The following is a 13,515-nucleotide window of genomic DNA, read 5'->3' as shown; positions in this document are numbered from 1 at the left end:
GGCCAGACTATGGGGTAAGTACATATAAAAAGAACTGGGCCTATAACCATCTAATACAAATCTTAATATAAGGACTTTAAATACAATAACTGCTCACTTATAATTAAATAATTTTTATACTTCCCCAAATGTTTGCTCCTCCCGGCCCTGGGTTATCAATTGTCAAGCTCTGTGTCTCCTCTGCATCCAGTCCCCCAAAAATCTCTTAATCCGCAAGAAAAACAGGCCAAAAATTTCCAAGGATATCCAAAAATATGAGATGGGTGACCAGGATTCAAAATTCTGTTCAGGGGACAAACGGACAGCACTTCTTCCAATAGCTTTCCAGCGCGTCTTTACACTTGCTCATACACCAGAAGGAGGAGCAACTCAAACCTGTGATTAGGCTGGACGGTTTAGCGGTTAAGATTCTGCTGCCCGAATCCACTTGCATCCATAATGGGAGTTAGCTTTTCTGAGCAATAAAATACTATTTGCTGCTCTATTAACCTCTGTGAATGGTGTAAAATAAGCATTTGTGATGCTTTTATTATATTTTAATAAATCATTTTATACTATATTTCCGTGAGAGTACTGTTTACCCACCAGTATAAAGTGTGTGTGCGCATTTCCTTGAGCTTGGTCGTAAGCTCCAACCCATGTGAGTAGTCATTTGTTCACAATTTGATATATATCCTGGATGGTGTTACAGAGTTACACTATGTTGCAATCTTTTGTTTCCTTTTTCTGAGAACACCTAAAGATATTGAAAAGCAGAAGATTACCAGCAAGAACACGCATATCCTTATATGAACTTTTATTTTTAATTTTTTGCACGATCTTTGATTGTGGTATCACATTTATTTCATATATATAAATAGAATTTTCTTATGTGGGCATCTCATATATAAGTGTATGTTGCAGATGAGGCATAATGAATTATATAGTATTTTACAATAGTTTCTCATTAGTATATGTTAAACTGGTGATATTTGGTCAGGTAATTAGTGTATATATATATATATAGCATAGATACACAGGTATATATATATATATATTCACATCATATTGGTTATTTCATATGCTTAATTCCATATTTAACTTATCTATACATATAGTTATTTTAAAAAGATATAATTCTTGTACACCCATAATGCAATATTGGTCAATTTTACATGTCCTTTCCTTACACATTTAATTTATCATACATTTAGATACCAAATTATATTATTTATCACAATTGTATGTGCCAATTCTTATATACACCATTTAAACCTTTAATTTCTTATAAAGGTTACTACAGTTCATATTAGGGAGTGTCATTTAGAATAGTAGGTGTCTCATTATCATATGAGTGATAGAACATTTGTTTGTAATTCCATCTGCCAGAGCGTAAACAGAGTCTTAGACAAAAGGGACTCCACCTGGTTTCTCTTCTGTGTTCACACACAGAAGGGGTTGTTTCCTGGCAAATGGTGTGTTAAAAGTTAGCCAAAGTTTTAACAATGGGGGGTTGAGCAGGAAGTCTTTTGAATAGACTTTTATAGCATTTTATAGCATATTTTGCCATTTAAAAAATATGGTGCTTCTGTTATCAGGATTGTAATATTTTTCCCTGTGCCTATAATGATAAGAGATTCAATATTTTTCCCTGTGCCTATGACTCAACTTATCCCCCTTTCCAATTTCACTATATTTAGGATGCATATGGAGGGATTGGCTTGACTCCTTTTTATAGCTTGAGCAGGAAAATATATTTGTTGTCGCAACGGATGATCTTAGATTCTTAGTTTTAAATCCTTAAAAGTAAACATGCAGGCTCAGTATACTTGTCATCTGGTATCTTCAGTCAGCAACCCCTCTCCATTTCCTGGCCGCCCTGCAGCATCAGGGGAGAGGAATCTACGGCTGAGAATACTAGACAGGTTTGGAAATTTCATAGTGGAGCCGGCAGCAAGATGATGGATCAAGTGTGATCAACCCGTTATCGGATCCGGATAGAACAACAATTTCAAAACTCTTGAATTGAGTCTTTATCCCAACTTATCATCCCAAGTATAGGCCAAATTACTGCCTGTCAAGCTGAGGATTTCAATTCACCTCTAGGCTTGATGGTGGCACTCCATTGTGCATTTGGTGCAGGAAGTGTAATCCTATAATAACCCCCTTGGACACTAGCAAATTTTCATGTGATTCCAAGGCACTTCCTTAATCATGGTGTCTTTGGAAGCATGTTGACTTTCTCTTGGGGTTTATCAGAATGCCTTAAAAAATTGAGGTATTGGTGAGTGTTTAGTCCTGTGGACCCTTTAGGGGTGGTATCCCCTTCCTCCTGGGGTTTGATCACTGGCAGGACCTCTGCTGTCATCTCGTGGGATCCTGTCATCATCTGATGGGTTCCTGCTGTCATCTGATGGGTTCCTGCTGTCATCTGATGGGATCCTGCTGTCATCTGGCTGCCTTCTTGTAGATCTCTGGATTGAAGTGTAGTCCTCTTTTGCGCTCATGAGGTAGTCGTTCAATCTGGGCTCACAACGTCTGTCCCTCCGCTGATGGCATCATCCTCATCATCATCAGGTCTGGATCGGATTGTGTATCTACTAGGAAGAGACAACTGAGATGAGTATCTGGAATTCACCCTTCAAACATATCATCAGGTATTCAACTTCTTTACCCACTGAGCTACTTTATTTCTATCTGATTTTCTACCCTTCATTACTGTGGTGCAGGTGTGTCATTTAATTCCCCTTCTATGATTTGTAATTGGGACCTAGGATGGCACGCTCGCAACTGATTAATATGGACCCACTTATCTATAAAACTATCATTTTTGGAGATCCTTATTTTATAGACCACTGGAGATAGTTTGTCCGTAGTGACAAAAGGCCCTTCCCATGATGGAAGAAATCTCTTCTCCTTAACCTGATCTCTTCCAAAGTTATAAAGATAAACTTTATCATTAATTTCATATTCCTTTTTGGAAGTTTTGAGATCGTAATAAGTTTTAGCGGCAGTTGCGACCTTCTCTATGTTTTTTTGAGCAAATGCAAAAGCATATTGCAGATGCTTCCTCGGGTTCTCTACATACTGATGTGTAGTGGCAGCATTTATTAAATTCTGGTCTGAGGTGCGATACAGTAAATGCTGAGGTAGAACCATTCTTCTACCAGTCATCAGTTCAAAGGGTGACTTCTTGGTCCAATATCCCTGTGCACAATCAATGGCAGTGAATATTTTGGATCCCTGCATCTGTGCTAGGCACTGGTCAATATATGGCACAGGCCAGCCAGACATGTACACTCATTTGTTTAGCTGTCTTAAGTCAGAACACAAACGCCTGTCCATTGGGCTTAAGAACACCTAGAATAGGATAGCTATGCACCTGTCTGATAATACCTCTTTCTTCCAAGTTCATTATGATTTCTGCAAGAGAATCATATGAGGCTAAAGGAAGTCTGTATTGTTTAACAAAGACAGGTGGTGCATTGGGATCTGTTTGGATTCTTGCAATGTGCAAGTCTGTAGTCCCACAGTCATAAGAATCCCTAGCAAACATATCCTTATACTCCATCAGGAGTTCTCGTAGCTCTTGGCGTTTATCATCACTGGAACAGCCATTAGCTAAGGAGATTTGCTCTTCGACTATGTGCTGTAATCCTGGAAAGATTTCAGGCTGTCCTATCTCATAGGCTTCTTCCAACCTAGAGGTGAGATCCCCTTGATTATAAATTACATTGCCCCATTGTAACGGAAGCTTCTGTTACTTTTGTACTTGGAGAGGAATGCAGGCCAGCCTCCTTCCCACCGACTATGGACCCTGGAACTTGAGGGGATTCTATGATTTGGGAGGCGGGTGTCCAGGGTATATATGGGGTACTTTTACCCTGGATTCAGGTTTACCCCGTTTCCACGAATTCCCAGAGACTCTAAGAACTGAAGGGCCTTGAAGATTCCTGTGTTTTGTTGGAGTATAAGGTGACAGCCCAATCCAGCATTGTCTGCTGCAAACCCCCCCCCCTAGACTCAGAGACTCAGAATGTTGAAACCTCCTGCTCTAATGCTGGGACCCCCTGTTATTATCTAGTCTAGGTGTGAAGTGTCTTTTTGTTATTGTGTGAGTCATCCATTGTCCTTTTGTAAGTCAGGATGTGATTAGAATCTTGTTTAACTAACCATTGTCTGATGTTTGTCTCATTGTATAATATTTGTTTCTATTGATTAAGTAGTAACTACCCCCATTTGTTGGAAATGTATAAAAGCTGTGTTTTCTGTGCAATAAAGCAGTTCCTATTTTGACCCCCAAGCATTCAGTCTTGGCTAATGTTCTTTGGGGTAGCTATAACAACTAGCAGTGGCCGTTATTCTAATAGCAACAGGTATCCAGTGGAGGTTCATGGGTTGGCATTTGGTGGGAGGAAGCTGACTTTAGTGGGTATACACAGTCTGGGGTACTGAGACCCGCTACAATTGGCTGGCAGCAGTGGGATCTGCTTCCTCCTTACGGAGCAGTTCCAAACTACCAGTGGGACCTCGATGGAAATGGAGGCTGAATTCCAGTGGAGATTGCAGGCAGTGCTGGCCCAGTTTGATCTCCCTGTCTTGGCAGAGGGCAAACTGGCATGGAAGTATATAGTTCAATGGAAACTCTTGCATGAGGCTCTCCAGTTCAAACAAGACTACCAGGGGAAGTCCCTTCCTACTCCAGAGCAGCAATACTGGCTCCAGATGGATCTACGAATGCCATTCCTGGGAAAGCAGCCCCGGGAAGAATGGATGGCTGAATTGGACGGATTGGTCCAGACAGAGATGGAGGTGGATGAAGGGTACCGGGTACTGCAGTGGTATGTGGCCCAGGTGTGTCCGGAGATGGAGACAGATGATCCTACAGAGGGCTATGACTATGGCGGCCCAGGATTGCTATATAAAAGTCTCACACAGGACCCCCACTGCGGGAGTATGGCAGAGTGGCATCAGGAGGACATACTGGAATACAGAGAGCTGAGGCTGAACCTTACAGAAGTACCTGGACTGAGAGACAATCTTTATTACCTAGCTGCCCACGAGTGGGAGCTAGAAAAGGCATATAAAAGGCTGTTAGATCTCATTCAGCAGCATGCCTCAGAGCCTGAAGAGGGCTATGGTGCAGCGATCAGGGATTTATTGGACTTTTCCTCAGAGGAGTCGCAACCAGTAATGAGCTACCCTGAGCTGCTAGACCACAAGCAGCAGCCTGGCCCTGAGCTTGCCACACCAGTAAAAGCGCTGGCAACAGGGCAGGGCACCAATGACCTCTGTCCACCACCTGTGATATCTCTGGAGTCCCAGGGAGAGGAGGTAGCTGACCTCTCTCCACAGCAGCAGAGTCAGTTCCAGGAAGAGGAGGTAGCTGACCTATCTCCCCAGCGGCAGAGCGGTTTCCAGGGAGAGGAGGTAGCTCACCTCTCTCCACAGTGGCAGAGCAGTTTTCAGGGAGAAGAGGTAGCCGACCTCTCTCCCCAGTGGCAGAACCAGTTCCAGGGAGAGGAGCTAGCCGAACTCTCTTCACACCAGCAGAGTCAGTTCCAGGGAGAGGAGGTAGCTGACCTATCTCCCCAGCGGCAGAGCGGTTTCCAGGGAGAGGAGGTAGCCAACCTCTCTCCACAGTGGCAGAGTGGTTTTCAGGGAGAGGATGTAGCCAATCTCTCTCCACAGCAGCAGAGTTGGTCTCAGGGAGAGGAGGTAGCTGACCTCTCTCCCGAGCAGCAGAGCGGTTTCCAGGGAGAAGATGTAGCCGGCCTCTCCACACAGCAGGAGTCAGTTCCAGGGAGAGGATCTAGCCAACCTCTCTACACAGTGGCAGAGCCAGTTCCAGGGAGAGGAGGTAGCCAACCTCTCTCCACAGCGGCAGAACCAGTGCCAGGGAGAAGAGGTAGCCTTCCTCTCTCCACAGCGGCAGAGCCAGTTCCAGGGAGAGGAGGTATCCGACCTCTCTCCCCAGCTGCAGAACCAGTTCCAGGGAGAGGAGGTAGCTAGCCTCTCTCCCCAGCAACAAAGCAGGGCCCAGGGAGAGGAGGTAGCTGACCTTTCTCCCCAGCAGCTTAGCGTGTTCCAGGAAGAGGAGATCAGCATTCTTACTCCCCAGTGGCAGTGGCCAAAAACAAAAATGGAAGAAAATTTTGGACTGGGCCATCCGACTAACACAGGTCCAAACCAGTGGGTGGTCTGGTACCTGGTTAGTCTACCCCAGGGGGGAAGAAATGTAACGGAAGCTTCTGTTACTTTTGTACTTGGAGAGGAATGCAGGCCAGCCTCCTCCCCACCGACTATGGACCCTGGAACTTGAGGGGATTCTATGATTTGGGAGGTGGGTGTCCAGGGTACATTTGGTGTACTTTTACCCTGGATTCAGGTTTACCCCGTTTCCACAAATTCCCAGAGACTCTAAGAACTGAAGGGCCTTGAAGATTCCTGTGTTTTGTTGGAGTATAAGGTGACAGCCCAATCCAGCATTGTCTGCTGCAAACCCCCCCCCCCCCCCTAGACTCAGAGACTCAGAATGTTGAAACCTCCTGCTCTAATGCTGGGACCCCCTGTTGTTATCTACTCTAGGTGTGAAGTGTGTTTCTGTTATTGTGTGAGTCAACCATTATCTGATGTTTGTCTCATTGTATAATATTTGTTTCTATTGATTAAGTAGTAACTACCCCCATTTGTTGGAAATGTATAAAAGCTGTGTTTTCTGTGCAATAAAGCAGTTCCTAATTTGACCCTCAAGCATTCAGTCTTGGCTAATGTTTTTGGGGGTAGCTATAACAACTAGCAGCGGCCATTATTCTAATAGCGGTAGGTATCCAGTGGAGGTTCATGGGTTTGCGTTTCGTGGAAGGAAGCTGACTTTAGCGGGTATACCCAGTCTGGGGTACCAAGACCCGCTACACCCATGACTCTGCATATTGGGGTATTCTTGCTCTTTGATCGGCTGATCAAATACTAGAGAGGCTTCTTTAATTTTACAGATGCCTTCCTCTGAGCTGAAGGGATAAATAGACTGAATTGTAAACAGTCCCTCTGGCATAGATGCAAAGGATTGTTCTATTAATTGTTCTTCAGTTAAGTATCCTTCAGGTATTAGCCCAATTACATTATTCTGGAATCCAAACGTTTAATAACTTGATTCCAGCGCATATCCTATGGTAGTTCCCTTGGATAAGGTGATATCCTGTGGGGTCATGTTATGCACAATAACATGTATTGGAATAGTTCCAATATTTACCATAGGAGTATGGGTCATTGTTATACCCAGATCTTGCATTCTATGGGAGATGCATACTAGTGTTTCAGAAGTTTTTAATTTCTGACCTCTTTTTACCTGTAAGGATAAGAGGAATTTATCAGCCCCAGTAGGGATTACAACATCGTTAGACACCTGCATATTCACAGCATATGGCATGTGCTGATTTGATTTCAGGGCTGCATTTTCATCCTGAAATACTTCAGGGTCCCCCTTTAACCTGCTCCAGAGGCAAGAGTTAATCAAATCTATTTGTATGGCATATCTATGTAAGAGATCATTGCCAATGTATATTTTATTATGGGGAGTATTTAAAATTAAAAACAGGTGCTTTGCTGATTTTTTACCTATGGAGATAGATAATAAACACTTAGCTGTGATGTTATAGCTTCCACAATTGTCATCCAGGTCATGGACCAAGAGATATTGGGGGGAAAGATATTTAATCACCTTAGGTTCAGCTATCTGTGCTAATAAGCCTTCGCTTATATAGCTAGCTTCCTGTTTTAAGCTCAATTTGGCATACTTGGTTTTCCCAAGGTCAGGCACTCGCATAGAGATAAATAGATCATCCTTAACTTTTGCAATTTGTGAATGATCTCCCCCTTTAGGGGATTTAGGGTCCCCCTTGTGGAGGTATATGGTTAATAAATTGCCGTCTAAGGAAATATTTGCTATCTATCCAGGCGAAATTTTAAAAGTATTACCATCAGAGCCACTTAAAGGAGTCTGATCATCTATTTGTAGGATAGTGATTTCAGGTATAGAGTCATTCCTGAAATGAATCTCCACAGCATCTGGCTTCTCTTCCACCACGTGACAGTTATGTCGGGTGTGAGTTATGCTGGACCACTCATAATTGATTAGCCTTTTTACTTGTGACCAAATTACATTATTTATGCAATCAATTATGGTGCTTAATCGCTTCAGGAGATCACTACCAATAATTAAACGATCAGTTGGCAGATCCACTATAATGACAGGGTGTCTTATTACCCTGATCCCCAGCCTTAGTTTTAACCATGCCGTACCATAAACTTTGAGAGAGTCAGCCCCAACACCTATTAGTGAACGATCAAATTCTTATATCTTAGGTTTATGGGGTGTTAGCTCATTTAGCTGTGTGTAGTACCTGTGGGATAAAATAGTTGCCTGAGACCCAGTATCAATTAATCCCATGATAGGGTTAGCAACTGAATCCTGGAGTTCAGCTAATACATAATGTCTCCCTGCAGTTTCTACCATTTCACACATAAAATTAGCATGATTACATATATGTGGGCTTCGCCACATTTTACCTGTATTCGCCACGTTATCTGATGCAGAAGAAACTTCATTCTTAGCAGTCCTTTCCACTGTAATAGGGTTGACAGGGTTCCTGTGTACTGCATCTGAGGAAATAAGGTTAAGAGAATACTGCAAAGGAAGAGGTTTGTTAGTGCTTTCAGGCTGAGGTTGCTCTTCATCACAGCTAAATCGTCCGTCTCTGGTCTGTAGGGAGAGAATATGATTAGTACCATTATTGACATTTATCATTTTATTTTGTATATCTCTCCCCTCTCTCTCAGGTAATACCGCAGTATTTATGACTGTGCCTGTGGCCCACTGCTGGTTACTGGCTGTACCCCTAAAAAAGGATTATTAGGGTTCTGAGCCGTCAAAGCTTGACTCATATTAGTAAATAGTGTACATAATTAACTTACTTGCATACTCAGTTGGCCCACTTGAGTGGACAAGCTATTTCTACCCATGGACCGAATTTTTGATATCCCAGGGTATTGATTCCTGGATCCTTGGATCCCTCAGAATCATATCTATTGTTCCTATTTTGATGTGGTTGTCTTTGGGGTTCAACTTGTTCAGCGTTAATATCTTGGGGAGCACTATTTACTTGGGGTGTCTGGTTACCCTGAGAGTATTTTCGCCACTTCTGGTATTTATTTTTATGGAGCTACCGATTACCTTGTGGGTATTCATCTCTTTGGGGATAATTATTTATCTGGGTATGCCTCCCATTTTGATTATATTCTCTCTGCACCTCGGCCCGTGATGGGGGAGGGGCAGAGTTAAAACTTCCGCATAAGTTTTCTTGTTAGACTCCAAATTGAGGGGGCTAGGTGACACCCTAGTTTCTGACACAATTTTGGGGCTGGGCCTTGGTTCCCTTTTAACCCCCTGTTCACCGGACTGCTGAATAGAGAATAACTTTGTACTCTCTTTGATCAGCCAATCCAATGAGCAGTTCTCATCAAAATCTCTAGCCAAATTAAGCTTGATGTGCGCGGGCAATGCTTGGTAAAATAAATTCACAAATTCTGAGCATTCGGATATGGCGTAGTCTTCGGCCATACTGTACGCACTTTTTAGTACAGAAAGGAATTCTATAGGGCTTTGATTGGCACTACATTTTAAACCGTATACAGCTATTTTCGCAACGGTTTTAGTGCAATATTGCCCAAACTCCTTTTTGCACTGAATTTTTGTTTCACTCCAGGAATGAATATTCATATCCTTGAGTGAAGCAAAGAATTTGTGATGTTTACCCTCAAATACCCCGGGCAGAAATTCAATTTTTGACTGCTCACTAGTAACATTCATTATGGATAAAGCATTTTCATAGTTCTCTAGGTGGTCAATTATAGAAGTGGTTCAGTTTTTGGAAAATTTAGGTACTACATCCTTTAAGAAAGTAATTATTTTAGGGGTGTCATATACAATATTAGACGTATCTTGTGCTTTCCTAGGGATATTCTTGATAGGTTTGGAGCATTTCCTATCTGCCCTTTTAACTATGGGGAGACCCCCTACGTAGATTAGTACTACGTGGGCTATTTGGGTATCTGGCTCCGCCCTCTGACTCACTACTAGAGCTTCTCCCCTCATCTGAAGTATAGCAGTTCCCTGAATTTATAACAGGAGGTGACTGTCTATTTAGGAAGTGTATTTCTGACCCAATAGGGGGCCTTTGTTTAAATTCTTCATTATGACGATACAGCCTTTTTAAACCACTTAACTCTCTTTGGCTTTGTGCGCGTTGTTTATGCAATCTTCTATTTGAGCTACTAAACTGTGGTTATATTTTGTAAGGTGGCCACGTTTTGCGCAAACTCATCAATTTTATCCTGGACTCATTCTGCCTCTTCCTCATCTAACCTTAAAGGGACATTATACACTCATATTTTCTTTGCATAAATGTTTTGTAGATGATCTATTTATATAGCCCATAAAGTTTTTTTTTTAAAATAAATGTATAGTTTTGCTTATTTTTAAATAACATTGCTCTGATTTTCAGACTCCTAACCAAGCCCCAAAGTATTATGTGAATACGGTCAGCTACCTTCTCCAGCTTGCTGCTGTTTGTATAAAGGGTCTTTTCATATGTAAAAGAAGGGGGAGGGGGGGGAGTGTCTTATTTGCCACTTGCAGTGGGCTTTCCAGCTACCTTTTCAACAGAGCCAAACTGACAGCTTCTAAGTAAGTTTTTAAATAGTTTTATACTGGATTTTTATATCAGTATCTGTGCATCTTATTCTTTATAGTAGTGTCTATTACATGCAGTTATATGAAAATGAGTGTATACTGTCCCTTTAAGGAATAATTTTCACCCCTCAGTTGCTCCAATTTTTGTTCACATAGAGGAGCAGACCCCATGTTTTGAAAATTATTTCATCTCGTTTCCTCGGCTTTGAGGTCGGCCAAATTTTAACAGCCCTTGAAATATTTCGCTTTCGCCACACCATATATTATTTGCAATATTTTTGCCCTTAGTCTTCAGCATCTTAACGTAAGCGCCTAATTCTCCCTTAATACTTAACCTATTTTTAAGGTGAGTAATGGCTTCTGTTTTAAGCGTTTCTGCCTGACTAATGGGAGATTTTAGGGAACATATTTCAATACTATGTATAGATTCATTGGATTCACTTCTAGTAACAGACATTATTATTTTGGCTTAGTATTTTGGTTAAATTAAAAAAATACAATTTTGACCAACATTTTTTTTCTTTTTTATAATCTCTATTTACTACAAATATATTATATATGTATAAATATAATAATCTCTTGCAGTGCCTCCAGATAATGTCAGTATATACTAGGGTTATAATACAATACATTTATATTATTCTTTAAAACAACCTCAAATTAAAATGTATATACGAAATAATTGAAATTAATTTTTATTCCTAAATTCTTTAGATTAGTTCAAATTTATATACACATTGCAATATATTTATGTAGAGACCTTTTATGCACTCTTATTCCGTTACAATATTCTATACAACAGATCATAAAAAAAATATACCTTTAAAATTAACTTTACTCACAATAATCGTATTAAAATACCAGAATAAAATACCAGAATATGGACCGTAAACTTAAGTGTTTAGATATACAATATACCAAGATACTTCACACAAATCTTACTGGGTCTCAATAGATTTAAGAACTTCCAGACAAGTATAATTAAGTTATTTAGCCCACAAATTATTCTATAAAACTTCAATAAGAAACATCAGAAATTGTATATATTATTAATGCAAACAGCCAATGTATATGTCAATTTATCTGAGCTGAAATAACCTCTTACTTAGCTACAATAAGGCAAATTCTAAAATATATATATAGCAATAACTAATTTATTTATGATATTAAAAATACAAAATTATTTCTAAACATTAATATTTAATATCAGTATACTTACTACAATGTAACTAAAGCTTTAGAATATCTTTGTTTTAAAATATTAAATATACAGTTGCTTATACTTTACAAGTTCACCAGTTTGAGAATTCAGTTAAAGGGACAGTCAAGTCCAAAAAAAACTTTCAAGTTTCAAATAGGGCATGTAATTTTAAACAACTTTCCAATTTACTTTTATCACCAATTTTTCTTTGTTCTGTTTGTATTCTTAGTTGAAAGCTAAACCTAGGAGGTTCATATGCTAATTTCTTAGACCTTGAACTCCTCCCCATTTCTTAATCATTCGATAGATTTGGATACACTCTCTTCTCTGATTGGCTACTGAGAAATGCCACAGCCAAATGCCTTTTGGTTGTAATACTGGATTTAGGCCATCGGGGGCAGCAAAGACAAACAGTTTCATTTTCAACACTGCTATACAGTAAAGACAGTTCTTATATATATTTGTATCAAATGCCTATTTTTATATACTTTTGATCTCCTAGTTTTAATAATTATATGTTCCATATATGGTCCGTTTAATATCATTTATTCTGAGTATTTCAAGATTAAACATGAATATACTCCACTTTATCAAGGGTTGCTGGCGAAACATGTTGATATCTGTGTGAACTGGTAGTGAGAAAGATGAGGCGCTGGAGAATTGACCCTGCTAGACTAATGTATTCCCCTCTAAGAAAACAGTGGTTGATATGTAGTGAATGTAGTCCAGCGCTAGATTAGCACGGGTAGAGTATTTAGTTAAATTCTATAATTTGAATATATTGTATTTTGTGATTGGATAAATGTTTAATGTATGTACTGCAATGTTGTTATTATATATTTATTGTAGGTAATCCTAAGTATTTATCAGCATTCAGTTAATAAAAAGATATAAACAGGTATATACAGCTGATATATATAAACTTGATGTCTAATGTGAGCTTCTTATCTATATATAAAAACTAATAAAACATTTGTATAATTAGACAGAAATTTAATAACTTGTTAAAAGCATACATAAAATAAAAAGGGGTGTCTCCCTTATAACATCGATTTCATCAGAGAAAACAATTGAATAACTGTAGTATATATTTCCGCTATTTGATAATCAGGTACCTGTTATATAGTGTAACAAATGATAATGTCCAGAAATTGGATTAAAAAAAAAACTTAAAGATCCAAACGAGATGACCTCCCCGCTATTGTGGCGGGTGTGTGTTACCGGTCCGTTAGTGAGAGACTGGTATTTAAAAATATGTCATGTGACTTTTCCTACGTCACACTTGTGATCGTAGCTGTTTCAATATAGTTGTAATGTAACCAGTGATCCTTGATATTCTGTCAAGTACTTATTATGTTGCAATTTTTTTAACTTTAATCTGTATGTGTATCAGAAGGTGTATTCCCGTATTCCGTGTGTAATTAGGGAGTCTTGGGGGAGATTGCAACTTATGCTGGTCTCTTGATACACACGATTTCTCTTTTAGTGTGGTCTTTGCGGTCACATTCAGTGACTTGGATGTTAAACTTTGCGGTCACGTGCAGTGACTATAATGCAATCCTCACAGTGTGGACTTGGCGGTCAC

General features: G+C 40.0%; 1 long non-coding RNA gene across 1 annotated transcript; it reads right to left on the bottom strand.

Annotated features, from left to right (window-relative positions):
* Nucleotides 1-416: 416 nt before the first annotated feature.
* Nucleotides 417-11,459, bottom strand: LOC128644219 (uncharacterized). The gene is made up of 3 exons (XR_008399954.1): nucleotides 8,548-11,459; nucleotides 586-2,576; nucleotides 417-491 (listed from the first exon to the last, which is right to left on the bottom strand). It is a non-coding gene; the product is annotated as an uncharacterized LOC128644219 (long non-coding RNA).
* Between the last annotated feature and the right edge of the window lie 2,056 nt (nucleotides 11,460-13,515).

This window comes from Bombina bombina, unplaced genomic scaffold (genome assembly GCF_027579735.1).
Source record: "Bombina bombina isolate aBomBom1 unplaced genomic scaffold, aBomBom1.pri scaffold_1091, whole genome shotgun sequence".
NCBI lineage: Eukaryota > Metazoa > Chordata > Amphibia > Anura > Bombinatoridae > Bombina > Bombina bombina.
Note: the sequence above shows the minus strand (reverse complement) of the source record. Positions and strands in the feature narration are given on the sequence as shown.